This window comes from Haematobia irritans, chromosome 2 (genome assembly GCF_050003625.1).
Source record: "Haematobia irritans isolate KBUSLIRL chromosome 2, ASM5000362v1, whole genome shotgun sequence".
NCBI lineage: Eukaryota > Metazoa > Arthropoda > Insecta > Diptera > Muscidae > Haematobia > Haematobia irritans.
Window position 1 is genome coordinate 4,334,796 of NC_134398.1, and position 15,158 is coordinate 4,349,953.

Below are 15,158 nucleotides of genomic sequence, written 5' to 3' on the forward strand. Positions count from 1 at the left end.
TACTGGTTTTGCATTGTATATTAACCACTCTAAATATCGTATCTCCAAATGAGTTAAAACCGAGTATTAGCATTTTTCGTTAAAGTTAGAATGGCCGATTTTGATCAGTATCAAAAATTTAGTCCATGTTGGTTAACATCAAATGTCGATTTGACTTCTCGATAAAATCAGAAGTCTATATATAAAGTTTTAAGATTATAAAAAGTCGAATTAGACTTAGCCGCTATTTTTGAAAAAAAAACGATTGTCGACTTTTTTATCACTGTGAGAGAGAAGATTTTCAATTGTCGTCTTTGCACACCAAATATCTCGATAAGGGTAAAACACTACTAAAAAAGCAATTCTAAGATTACAAATAAACCTAAACTGATTTTAGTAAAATACACCTAAACAAGAATGGCTAACATAAAAATAAAACGTAGTTAAAAAAAAAAAATCTCTAAAAGAGATTATCATAAACTTTAATGATTTTTCCAGTTGGCAAAAAATCGGGCATTGAAGGGTTAATGTGAGGCCCTTATTTCCGTTAGGCATTTTAACACGCATATCAAAAATACCCCACATAGTGATTAAGTGTATAAAATTGATTTTATTAAATTGTTTTTAATTTTATTTTGTTTTATTTTTTTTTAAATTATTAATATATTGAAATGTACATAAACAGCAATGAGAATACAAACAATGTCTCATGATTTCTCATCTACCCAACTGATGCTACCTAAGACACCGCATTAAAAGAAAACGTTTGAGCTACTGATAAAGACAAGGGTCTATGCTGAGCAGATAAGCTAAGCCATTGTCAAACTATTAATAAACAAATAGGCAAATATAGTTATCGCAGAAAATCCCTGAAAATGCCCACATAGACAAACAAACCAAACATCTTTTATATTTTCTTCCTATTCATAACAAACAAATCGTAGTATAAAAGATAGCTGTAGAACGTTTGAAGTCATCAATCACTGTTCAATAGTCTAAGTGAAAGTAAATCTACTCTGTGTATTGGGAGAGGAAAAGTTAATTTAATTAATTGCATATTTTTTTCTATTTTGAAAAACTTTTACATTGAAAACAAAATCAAGGTAAAACTTTTTCTCAATAAATTAGTGTTTTGTGAATAATTCGAAATGGTTTTGCTATGATGGATATTCAGGTCACAGGACATTATCAAGGATACCATTTGTATTAAGTAGTAAAGAAGTGGGCAAGTTTTTATCTAAATGTGTTTGCTTGCCATTTTTTCGCTACTTTATATAAATTGTATTGAAGTCATCAGAAATGTGATAAAATATTTATAAAAACAAATATATAATAGTTTTACTAAAAATAAATATTAAAAAATATTGTTGTTTTTACTACATCTGTTTTTTTGTTTTTACTACATCTTTAAAGAATTATAGTTACTAAGTAGTGAATTTGTAGGCGCTGTTCTTTACTTTCAAACGAGCACCTACAATTTACCACTTGTTAGCAAATTTTTCTGAAACATCAAAATCAGAAATAAATGAGATTTTTTAACATATCAAATTTTACCAAAAACGATACTCTCCCAAAAATAAAAAATTAATATCACGTAAATATATTTTTCAATGTACGAGAAATGAAATCGGAAGATCGGTCTATTTGTAGGGTATGTAAAAATAAACACCAAAATATTATTTTTGCATGGGGACAAAAATTTTGCGGCAAAAATGTTATTTTTTCGCCAAAAATATTTATTTATTACAAGATTTACAATCATAATAAATTATGAAAATAAATATAAAAAAACAATTAAGTGCTAACAACAAAGCTTTTTGAGCTATTCGCCAAAAATAAAATGATGGTCAGGTACCTAATATCCGCGAAAATATTACATGTTCATTGCCCAAAAATAACATTTCGCTGTAGGAGGTGATCATATACTATATAATTAAATGCTTAATATAATTAAACGCTTAATTGAATCCACAAATGCTGCAATTGAATACTTTTTCAAATGTTATTAAAATTTAAATTAAACAACTATAAACAGCAGTAAGTTCGGCCGGGCCGAATCTTAAATACCCAACACCATGAACCAATTATTAGGGTTTCCTTTGAAATTTCAGGAGGGCTTGAGGACACTTCCCTAAGATAAATTTAAAGATTTCACCTATGAGGACTATATCAGATTCTGGATTTATAAGAACCATTTTTGTTTGAGTTTTAGAGGAATCATTAACATCTCTTGTAAGTGTGCAAGAAAATGATAAAATAACGTCTTGATTTGAAATCTTAAGTCAGTAGATTTCCACCCGAAAAGTAAAATGTGGAAATTTTACATTGAGTTTCAAGCAATTTTCATGATCAGTGCACCTTCTATACCCTCAAGAAGTGAAGTCGGTCTATATGGAAGCATTACCAAATTGACCGATATAAACTTAATGCGATATACGTTTTTGTGAGCCTAAAATACCAGAATATTTACAATTTCAGGCAAATCGGATAAAAACTACGGTTTCTAGAAACCCAAGGAGTTAAATCGGGAGATCGTTCTTATGGGGGCTATACTAAAATATGGACCGATACTCACCGTTATCGGTCTATATGGCGGCTATACCAAAACATGGACCGATACTCACCATTTGTGGCACACCTCTTTATGGTCCTAAAATACCTATAAATTTCCAATTTCATGCAAATTGTATATAAACTACGGATTCTATAAACCCAAGATGTAAAATCGGGAGATCGGTCTATATAGGGGCTATACCAAAACATGGAACGATACGAACCATTTTCGGCACACCTTTTGATGGTCCTCAAGTACCTCTAGATTTTCAATTTCAGGCAAATTGGAAAAAACTACGGTTTCTATAAGCACAAGACCCCAAATCGGGAGGTCGGTTTATATGGGGACCATACCAAAACATGGACTTATGCTCACCATTTTTGGCACACCTCTTTACGGTTCTAAAGTACCTCTCGATGTCCAATTTCAGGTAAATTGGTTGAAAACTGCGGTTTCTATAAGCCCAAGAAGTAAAATCGGGAGATCGGTCTATATGGGGGCTATACCAAAATATGGACCGATACTTACAATTTTTGGCACACGTATTTGTGGTCCTACAATACCTCTATATTTCTAATTTCAGGTAAATTGAATAAAAACTGAGGTTTCTATAAGCCCAAGAAGTAAAATCGGGAGATCGGTCTATATAGGGGCTATACCAAAACATGGACCGATACTCACCATTTTTGGCACACTTCTTTATGGTCATAAAATACCTCTAGATTTCAAATTTCAGTCAAATTGGATAAAAACTACGATTTCTATAAGCCCAAGACCCCAAATCAGGAAGTCGGTTTATATGGGGACTATATCAAAACCTGGACCGATATAGCCCATCTTCGAACTTGACCTGCCTGCAGACAAAAGACGAGTTTGTGCAAAATTTCAGCACGATTGCTTCATTATTGAAGACTGTAGCGTGATTACAACAGACAGACAGACAGACAGACAGACAGCCAGACAGACAGCCAAACAGACAGACGGACATCGTTATATCGTCTTAGAATTTCTCCCTGATCAAGAATATATATACTTTATATAGTCGGAAATCGATATTTCGATGTGTTACAAACGGAATGACAAACTTATTATACCCCGTCACCATTCTATGGTGGTGGGTATAAAAATAAAGTTGATAATATTTGTCATCGTGTATTGTACAACCAACATATCAAGAATTTTCATGCAAATCCAAAAATCCTTATGAATTGTATGAAATTCAATACTTCCAGCAATTGCACTTCTTACTGAGTACTAACTAAGAACTCACATGTTTTTCTTTTTTCTTTGAAAAATTACAACCAACTAAATAAAAATGTTTCCATTTCAGATCATGTCCTGTCAGTAACTCTTTTTTATTTTAACACTCCTCTTCATATCACACAACATTTTAACACTTCGAACGAAATTTAGCTGTATCAAGAGTTTTGTGTTTTTTTGTTTTTGTCTTCTTTTTTTTCCTCCAGATATTTTCAACAATGCTGTCAAAATTACAAACCGAAAAACAAGGGCTACGCATACAACCACCAAAAAAGGAGTAAAAATCTGCTATTACAAATGCCAAAAGTGGTAAAGGCCATGTTAAGACAATATAAAACTTTTGACAACATTTCAGGAGATAATTGACACTTGACCCATGTTGACTGGCTCCAAACCATACTCAGAACCAACAAAAAAAACAAGAATAGCACAAAATTCAAATTGAAATCACACTGAATGCTTGCAAACGATTTGAAACAAAAGAAAGTGAATATGTAGAAATGAAATCTATGACATATTTAAATGAGATCATATGTAGAACGAAGGGAAAAATTTTTGATTTAGAAGGAGCAAAGAGAAGAGGATTTTTCGTAAAAGTAAAATCGAATTATAGACTTTTTCCAAATTTTTAAAAATATGAAAAAATCATTTTTCGACTGTGCAACTTTTTAATTTAGGACCTAAATTAGAATTTTGGTCAAAATTAGAATTTTACAACATTGGAAAAGTTGACTTCTGCCATCATTGAAGAAAATTTTGACTTTTGAAATGCCAACATTCACCATTCCGTTCACAATCCAAAATTTATCTTTCAGGTCTAGATAAAATTCTGGACTAAAATGTTGAGTTATTGTAAATAAATAAATTTCTTATATGCTATTTTTAACAAAATTCACAGATATTATTATTGAACTTCTGAAAACAATTTCTTAAATTTTTCTTCATTTATAAGAAAATTTTTAAAATTATCTCATTACACATCAATAATGCCTGAAAGAAAATGCCATATCTTCTGCCAAAAAAATCTTTCAAATTATTTTTTCTTTTTTTGAAAAAAAAGTATATACGGCCGTAAGTTCGACCAGGTCGAATCTTATGCACCCTCCACCATGGATTGTGTAGAAACTTCTACGAAAGACATCCACAATCGAATTACATGGGTTGTGGTAACACTTGGCGAAGGCAAGGTATCTTAAAACTTCTTAACACCGTCTTCTCAATTGTATGATAGTCCACACTGACTATATATTAAACCAAAAAAGGCCGATTAAATACGTATATAATTCAGTTAGACAAAATTTTCTATAGAAATAAAATTTTGATAAAATTTTGTATAGAAATAAAATTTTGACAAAATTTTCTATAGAAATAAAATTTTGACAAAATTTTCTATAGATATAAAATTTTGACAAAATTTTGTATAGAACAAAAATTTTGACAAATTTTTTTATAGTAATAAAATTTTTCGAACATTTTCTACAGAAATACAATTTTAATAAAATTTTCTATAGAAATAAATTTTTGGCAAAATTTTCTATAGAAATAAAATTTTGACAAAATTTTCTATAGAAATAAAATTTTGACAAAATGTTCAATAGAAATAACATTTTGGCAAAATTTTCTATAGAAATAAATTTTTGACAAAATTTTCTATAGAAATAAATTTTTGACAAAATTTTCTATAGAAATAAATTTTTGACAAAATTTTCTATAGAAATAAAATTGTGACAAAATTTTCTATAGAAATAAAATTTTGACAAAATTTTCTATAGAAATAAAATTTTGACGAAATTTTCTATAGAAATAAAATTTTGACAAAATTTTCTATAGAAATAAAATAGAAATAAAATTTTGACAAAATTTTCTATAGAAATAAAATTTTAACAAAATTTTCTATAGAAAAGAATTTTTGGCAAAATTTTCTATAGAAATAAAATTTTGACAAAATTTTCAATAGAAATAAAATTTTGAAAATAAATTTCTATAGAAATAAAATTTTTGACAAAATTTTGTATAGAAATAAAATTTTGACAAAATTTTCAATAGATATAAAATTTTGACAAAATTTTGTATAGAACAAAAATTTTGACAAAATTTTCTATAGTAATAAAATTTTTCGAACATTTTCTATAGAAATAAAATTTTGATACAATTTTCTATAGAAATAAATTTTTGGCAAAATTTTCTCTAGAAATAAAATTTTGACAAAATTTTCTATAGAAATAAAATTTTGATACAATTTTCTATTGAAATAAAATTTTGACAAAATTTTCTATAGAAATAAATTTTTCACAAAATTGTCTATAGAAAAAAAATTTTGCCAAAATTTTCTATAGAAATAAAATTTTGACAAAATTTTTTGTAGAAATAATTTTTTTTTTTTGATCTCAGCTTAAAGCCATGCATTGACTAAACTACAAGTGTAGCTTAACCAACAGAGGAAAAGTATGCTTGTCAAATTTATTTGGGCAAAGCCCTATAGACTGCAAGATGGTTGGATGGACGCACGTTTCGGAATTACCACATTCCTCATCAGCATCCTCTACTTGCAGCAAAACTATCAACCAATTATCAGAATAAATTCGGGTAATTCACTCAACCCAAAGTGAACTACACTTGAACCTCCCGAAAAAGGGTTTGATAGTCGGCTACTGCCTGGCAAATTTTTCTATAGAAATAAAATTTTGACAAAATTTTCTATAGAAATAAAATTTTGACAAAACTTTCTACAGAAATACAATGTTGACAAAATTTTCTATAGAGAAATAAAATTTTGACAAAATTTTCTATAGAAATAAAATTTTGACGAAATTTTCTATAGAAATCAAATTGTGACAAAATTTTCTATAGAAATTAAATTTTGACAAAGCTTTCTATAGAAATAAAATTTTTACAAAATTTTCTATAGAACAAAAATTTTGACAAAATTTTCTATAGTAATAAAATTTTTCGAACATTTTCTACAGAAACAAAATTTTGATAAAATTTTCTATAGAAATAAATTTTTGGCAAAATTTTCTATAGAAATAAAATTTTGACAAAATTTTCTATAGAAATAAATTTTTGACAAAATGTTCAATAGAAATAAAATTTTGGCAAAATTTTCTGTAGAAATAAAATTTTGACAAAATTTTCTATAGAAATAAAATTTTGACAAAATTTTGTATAGAAATAAAATTTTGACAAAATTTTCTGTAGAAATAAAATTTTGACAAAAATCCCAAATAAACCCAGCCAACTGCACTCAAATCGATGATTTGAAGGTGACAAAGGAAAAGAGATATGTTTGTACGAATTTATTTCGGCATAAGCCGGCTATCATGTAAAACCTTTTTTCGGAAAGTTCAAGTGTGGTTCATTGTTGGGTTTAAAGAACTGCCTGAATTTATTCTGATAATTGGTTGATAGTTTTGCTGCAAGTAGAGGATGCTGATGAGAAATGTGGTAAATCCGAAACGTGCGTCCATCCAACCATCTTGCAGTCTATAGGGCTTTGCCCAAATAAATTTGACAAACATTTTTCTCCTCTGTTGGTTAAGCTTCACTTGCATTGAGCATGGTTTTAAGCTGAAATCAAAAAAACAACAACAATGATTAAAGAACCAAACCAACAATAACAAAACAGAAATAAAATTTTGACAAAATTTTGTATAGAAACAAAACTTTCTATAGAAATAAAATTTTGAAAAAAAAATGTCTGTAGAAATAAAATTTTGACAAAATTTTCTATAGAAATAAAATTTTGACAAAATTTTCTATAGGAATAAAATTTTAACAAAATTTTCTATAGAAATAAAATTTTGACAAAACTTTCTATAGAAATAAAATGTTGACAAAATTTTCTATAGGAGTAAAATTTTGAAAAAAATTTGTAAAGAAATAAAATCTTGGTAGATTATTTTTGGCTCTAGTGACAGCCATGATTATAAACCGATAAAAGTGGTCCGATATGACCCATTTGCAATACCATCCGACCTACATCAATAACAGCTAATTGTGCCTAGATTCAAGTCGATAGCTTGTTTCGTTCGGAAGTTAGCGTGATTTCAACAGACGGACGGACGGACACGCTTACATCGACGCAGAATTTCACCACGACCCATAATATATATACTTTATGGGGTCTTAGAGCAATATTTCGATTTATTACAAAAGGAATGACAAAGTTAATATACCTCCAATCCTATGGTGGAGGGTACAAAAAGAAGATGATGACAATAACACTCCTTGTTATTGTTTTCACAACGAAGCAATACAAGGACATCCGTTATATGATGAAAGTGCGATGGAATTAATTATAATCGCCCATGAAATTTCAGTAATAAAAGAAATGTCAACACACATGAGAACACATGGAAGCATGGCAAATCAAAGCCAACCTTCAATCATAGGTAGTCATTGATATGACTTGGTACTCTTCAATCGCCAAAATTTTTAGCAAAATTCTTCATATTTGCCCCCAAACACTTCCTTATTACGGGGTGGGAGGCATGGTGGGTGGATGTATAAGTACACGCGTACATTTATCCACAAGAGGGCGAGGATCAAATTATGCCCTCGGAAAATTAATTTTGATTTTGTTTTATGACATGAACACGTTATCAAAGATTAGATCATAACAAAATTCATGTTCCGCATTACGATTCATTTGGAAATTTGTGTTTTTGCTTTCTTTTGTTTTGTAGAGGGGAAAATATTGATAAAAAAAACTGTAAGTGTGAATATGAAAATATAAGGATGTCTTATTTTATTTTCCAAAGAAAAAACTGGTATGCCTATTAATTCATATATAAAACGACACAAAATCAGAAACTGACACTAGTTAACTACAGGGTGGCTGATAAATAACACAATAAAGTAAAGCGTTTTATTTTTTCATTTATTGTTGAAAAGCAAAATAAGTTGGAAACAACAAAAAATTTTAAACTCAGTATAGATTTGTTCGATTTTGCTAACTTTGAAACGAATTGTGGCCTTCAGATGTCAGACAAATCCATCACTCGCTGCATGAAAGTGGCTCTGCTGTATTATTGCTCATTAAAACGATCGATACTTTGGCATTTTGTAGTACAAACCTTCCCTACGGGAAATTGGTGCAAATTGCCACTGACGGACCTATCACAGGACTGGTACCGGTGATCCAGTTTGTCGCAGTTTTTAAATAGTGATAATTTCATGATTTCCATACTCGCTTAATATAAAAATCTTATTGGATCTACACATTTGGTGAAGTAGAATTACCAGAATAACCTATTGTTCAACATTTTTCAAAAGTTTTTCATTTCTGGTGTGATTCGGATAACTAAACTGAAACAGATTTCTAAGAGTTTGTCCGAGACTGGTTCATGAGGAATTCGATCAAATCTGGCAGTATCTACAAAGCAGTTACACTATCACACTTCAATATTTTCACGAACAACTTTATTTCTGAATGCAATAGATCAAAATGCTTTTGTAAGCATGTAAAGGTTAGGTTAGGTGGCAGCCCGATATATCAGGCTCATGTAAGCTATTCAGTCCATTGTGATACCACAGTGGTGAACTTCTCTCTTATCACTGTGTGCTGCCCGATTCCATATTAAGCTCAATGACAAAGGACCTCATTTTTATAGCCGAGTCCGAACGGCGTTCCGCATTGCAGTGAAACCACTTAGAGAGGCTTTGAAACACTCAGAAATGTCACTAGCATTATTGAGAAGGTATAATCCACCGATGAAAAATTTTTTGGTATTCGGTCGAAACTGGGTTTGCACCCACGACCCTGTGCATGCAAGGCGATGGCTCCCTGACTATAGTCCAATCTCATTTTTTTAATAGGTGTTGCATTCGTTCTCCCGATATGTTAAGCGCATGAGCCAGTTTTCTACCAATGCGGTATGGAATTCGATCACACATTGCCTTCACTTTTCGGATCATGTATAGTGTTGTTGTCGTTGTTTCATACTCTTGTGATTTTCTAGCCAAATATAAAACAATCACATTGTCACTGTTGAACTCCATTACGAATAACTTTATTTCTAATTGCAATAGATCAAAATGCCATTGTAAGCATGTAAACAATATGATGAACTGTCACTGGATTAAATCAATTAGATTTCAGACGAACGGTTTGGAAATTATAGCAATCTGAAGTTGATTGCGACTGACCCCATATAATTGTGTCCGTCTTTCTATCTTCGGATGATGGATTCCCATGCCATCGCATCTCATGAAGACTTACACAGTCTCACATAAGTTTACATACCCTTGAGGTTTTTACCTTATAACTAAACATGTTTCTTGTTGTTGTTTATAATCCAGACTAAAAACATCTTCTTGAAAATGGACAAATACTTTGTTTTTCAAATTAATTTACAAAATCTAAAGCATATATATGCATATTTTATTATATTTTAATAATTAAAGAAAATACAATTTCTTAAACCGTATGTAAACTTGTGTAAGACTGTGTATATACAAGAGGCTTAAATACAATTATTTGCTTTCCAAAATCTGACGTCTATCTGACGTCTATCAATGATATCACTTTGTTAACTATGAAGCAGGATTTCTTCAAGTTAAAGGGGCCCTAAAACTGGAACTTTCAATAGTCCGACCTTATTTATGACATGACGAATGATACAAACCCAACTAACCTTCCGAAATGTAATTTCTCTTTATTAAAAATTTTTCGTAATAAAATTAGCTGTTGGTCTAAGTTGCTAATTCTCTATTATTCTTATATTTCCTATAAGTTTAATAAATAAATAAATAAAGTTATTTTATTTGTTTATTTATATATTTATTGATATTATTTTTTTTTTGTTTAACTCCAAAAACATCTAAAATATTATTGAAACATCCTAATATCCACTCGTTATTTTTGTGGCCATGTTTGTTACCACGTTTGTTGTAACTTTTAGACTTTATTGTTTATTGTTATGATATATCCATATAAAACATCAATGAATTTGGCTGTTTAGCCTAAGGGCTACAACCAAATAAATACACCCATGTACAACAAACCTCATAAAAATATAGAGAAATGTGAGCTATTCAAGGCAAAATGGATAGGAAACAAACAATTGTATAATATCGATGAGTTTGGTTAATCAAAAGTTCATAGACTGTTCACAAGGGATATGAAGAGTTATACTACACACAATTTTTTTCTTCTGATTCAATCACCAAATAATTGATCCAATTAATTTTTTAATTGAAATGTCTTCAACCACAGAAATGATAGTATCAATGAAAAAAAATAATTGATAGTCAATTAAAATAATAATTGATCCAATTATAAAATTAATTGATACTATTAATTTTTATGATCGATATTTGTATCAATTAAAATATTTTTGGAATCAATTAAATTTTTAATAGACTATTTTCTACAACTCATTTAAGTATAAATAATAATTGATCCAATTAAAAAATTATTTGATACTATTAATTTTTGTGATCGATTTTTTTTTCAATTAGACAAATTGTTGAATCAATTAATTTTTTAATAAACTATTTTCTAAAACTCAATTAAGTGTTTAACGGGAAAAAGTTTCGTGAATTTTTTTCTGTGTATCGTAATAATTTAATATTCGTTAAATTATTCTGATAATTTATTATGATTTAGTTTATTTTTAAGATTTTTAAGAAAATTTCCACAGCCCAAGAAGTTTTCTAAAAAAATTCGTGAACTAAGTTGGGTATCAAATAAATAAATTCACTGTTTTCAGTGAATGATGGGGGTATAATAAGTTTGTCATTCCGTGTGTAACACATCGAAATATCGACTTCCGACTATATAGAGTATATATATTCTTGATCAGGGAGAAATTCTAAGACGATATAAGCATGTCCGTCTGTCTGTTGTAATCACGCTACAGCCTTTAATAATTGCGCTATCGTCCTGAAATTTGGCACAGATTCGTTTTATAGTTGCAGGCAGGTCAAGTTCGAAGATGGGCTATATCGGTCCACCGTGGTGCAATGGTTAGCATGCCCGCCTTGCATACACAAGGTCGTGGGTTCGATTCCTGCTTCGACCGAACACCAAAAAGTTTTTCAGCGGTGGATTATCCCACCTCAGTAATGCTGGTGACATTTCTGAGGGTTTCAAAGCTTCTCTAAGTGGTTTCACTACAATGTGGAACGCCGTTCGGACTCGGCTATAAAAAGGAGGTCCCTTGTCATTGAGCTTAATATGGAATCGGCCAGCACTCAGTGATAAGAGAGAAGTTCGCCAATGGGGTATCACAATGGACTGAATAGTCTAAGTGAGCCTGATACATCGGGCTGCCACCTAACCTAACCTATATCGGTCCAAGTTTTGATATAGTCCCCATATAAACCGATTTCTCGATTTGGGGTCTTGTGCTTATAAAAAACGTAGTTTTGTGTCCAATTAGCCTGAAATTGAAAATCTAGAGGTATTTAGGGACCTTAAAGAGGTGTGTCGAAAATGGTCCGTATCGGTCCATGTTTTGATATAGCCCCCATATAGACCGATCTCCCGATTTTGGTTATTGGGCGTCTAGAAACTGTATTTTCTATCCGATTTTCCTCAAATTGAAAATCTAGAGGTATTTTAGGACCATAAAGAGGTGTGTCGAAAATGGTCCGTATCGGTCCATGTTTTGGTATAGTCGCCATATAGACCGATATCCCGATTTTGGTTCTTGGGCGTCTAGAAACTGTATTTTCTATCCGATTTTCCTCAAATTGAAAATCTAGAGGTATTTTAGGACTATAAAGGAGTGTGTTCAAAATGGTCCCTATCGGTCCATGTTTTGGTATAGTCGCCATATAGACCGATCTCCCGATTTTTATTCTTCGGCTTCTATAAACTGTATTTATTACCCGATTTGCCTGAAATTGCGAACATAGAGATATTTTGGGACCCCAAATATATGTGCCGAAATTGAGCTGTATCGGTCCATTTTTTGATATAACCCCCATATAGACCGATCTCTCGGTTTTACTTCTTGGGCGTCTAGAGACTATATGTTCTAGCCGATTTGCTTGAAATTGAAAATCTACAGGTATTTTAAGATCACAAGCCACGGTGGTGCAATGGTTAGCACACCCGCCTTGCATACACAAGGTCGTGGGTTCGATTCCTGCTACGACCGAACACCAAAAAGTTTTTCAGCGGTGGATCATCCCACCTCAGTAATGCTGGTGACATTTCTGAGGGTTTCAAAACTTCTCTAAGTGGTTTCACTGCAAGGTGGAACGCCGTTCGGACTCGGCTATAAAGAGGAGGTCCCTTGTCATTGAGCTTAACATGGAATCGGGCAGCACTCAGTGATAAGAGAGAAGTTCACCACTGTGGTATCACAATGGACTGAATAGTCTAAGTGAGCCTGATACATCGGGCTGCCACATAACCTAACCTAACCTAAGATCACAAATAGGTTTGTTCCAAATGCTGCCTATTTGTTTATATTTTGGTATAGCCCCTATATAGACCGATCTCCCGACTTTATTTCTTGGGCTTCTAGAATCTGTAGTTTTTATCCAAATTGCCGGAAATTAGAAATATAGACGTATCTTAGGACCATAAAGAAGTGTGTCGAAAATGGTCCGTATCGGTCCATGTTTTGGTATAGCCCCTATATATACTAACCTCTAGATTTTAGTTCTTGGGCTTCTAGAATTCTTAGTTTTCACCAATTCGTCTGAAAGTGGAATTCTAGAGGTATTTGAGGAACGTTAAGAAGTGGTGAGTATTGGTCCATGTTTTGGTATAGGCACCATATAGACTCCTCCCGAATTTATTTCTAGGACTTCAAATCAAGGCGTTATTTCATCATATACACGATATGTTTATGATTTCTCTAAAACTCAAACAAAATTGGTTCTCATAGATCCACAATCTGAGCCGGTCTTCATAGGTAGAATCATTAATTTTTTTCTTCGGGAAGCGTACTGGTTGAACTGATTTGCTTGGGAGAAGATTTGTCACCAAACTCCCTAAAATGCTATATATTATCAAGTAACCCGCTACGACGATGAGTTTTCAAAGTAAACTTTTATATTTGATTCATGGTGGTGGGTATTTAAGATTCGGCCCGACCGAACTTACTGCTGTATATATGTTACTTGTTTTATTTCATTATTATCTCACAAAAAATTTTATATTAATTTCAAATTTAGTATTTTTTTCTTCCTGTGTTACCAATCGTTTGTAGAATATCTCATATCTACACACCCAACATCACGCATATGATGGACAATAACAAAATCATCTTCCAGCCCATCTCAAGTAGGCCAAAAAGCAATCGACAATCATATGAAATGTGCTGACATCTGAGCTTGTTTTGTCCTAGACAATGTTGTCAATATTCCAGAAGACTCGAGATGAAAATGATGCTCCAACAGCACCCAACCCAACTTCCTCCTCCAACTGACTTTGGCTCTTTGGGTCTGATTTCGTTGTCGTTGAGAATTTTTGTTATTTGCCAGAACATTTGTTACCAGCAAATACAAATGAAGAAACCCAACGACAATACAATTTCTTGGCCATATTGTATGTGGTGTCCTGCCGTCTATGGGGCGTTATGGAAAGAATGTTGCTCGGCTTGTAGTCATCATCATCATCATCCGAGTGGCAGTCGTCCTGACAAGTTGACAAATCGAAAAGTTAACAACTGCAGTCATTTGACTTTTACACTCTAGGAATTCGGTACCAACTGCCAAGTTATTTCTTTAGCAGCAGCAGCAGCATCCTTTTGGCTAGGATTGCTGGGGCGATTTTTGTCCTCCCCGCCCCCTGCATTGCATTGGCATGGCTGTAGCATTGAAGTAATATACAAATAGAAAAATTTCTTACAATACTGGCAGTAATGAAATTCCCTATACTATTGAGTAATGTTGGATTTTCTTCAGTTTTCCCTTTTCTGGTGTTATTGTAGTTTTTGAGATTTACTTCAAGGAGATTTTTAAAATCATTAAAGGAGATTTTTTTCTTTCGAATCTGTTTCTTTCTTAAAACTCTACTCACAGTGTGTAGTGTAGCAACTGTATTTGTAAAATGCCTGAGTGTTGTCAGGGAATGTTGCAATTTGTTTTTGTTTTCCACAACAAAACCCAGTGCTAACAAGAAGAAAACTATTCGAAAATCCTTTTGTAATGCAAACAAATGACTAAGAGACGATAGTTCAGTTGTTTAGCAGCAGACTATCTAAGACAAGCTGGTTTAAAATGTTCAAAATTTTTAAGACTAAGGGGCAAAAAATCTTAATACTCATGGAAAAATATGGAATTAAGCATTTTAAAGAGAGCAATGTCGACTCTTTTTTAAATTTTGGAATATTCGATTTTTCAAATCGAATTTCATGTTTTCAAGATTTTGGATTTTTAAAAATGTGGAAAATCGACTTTTCGA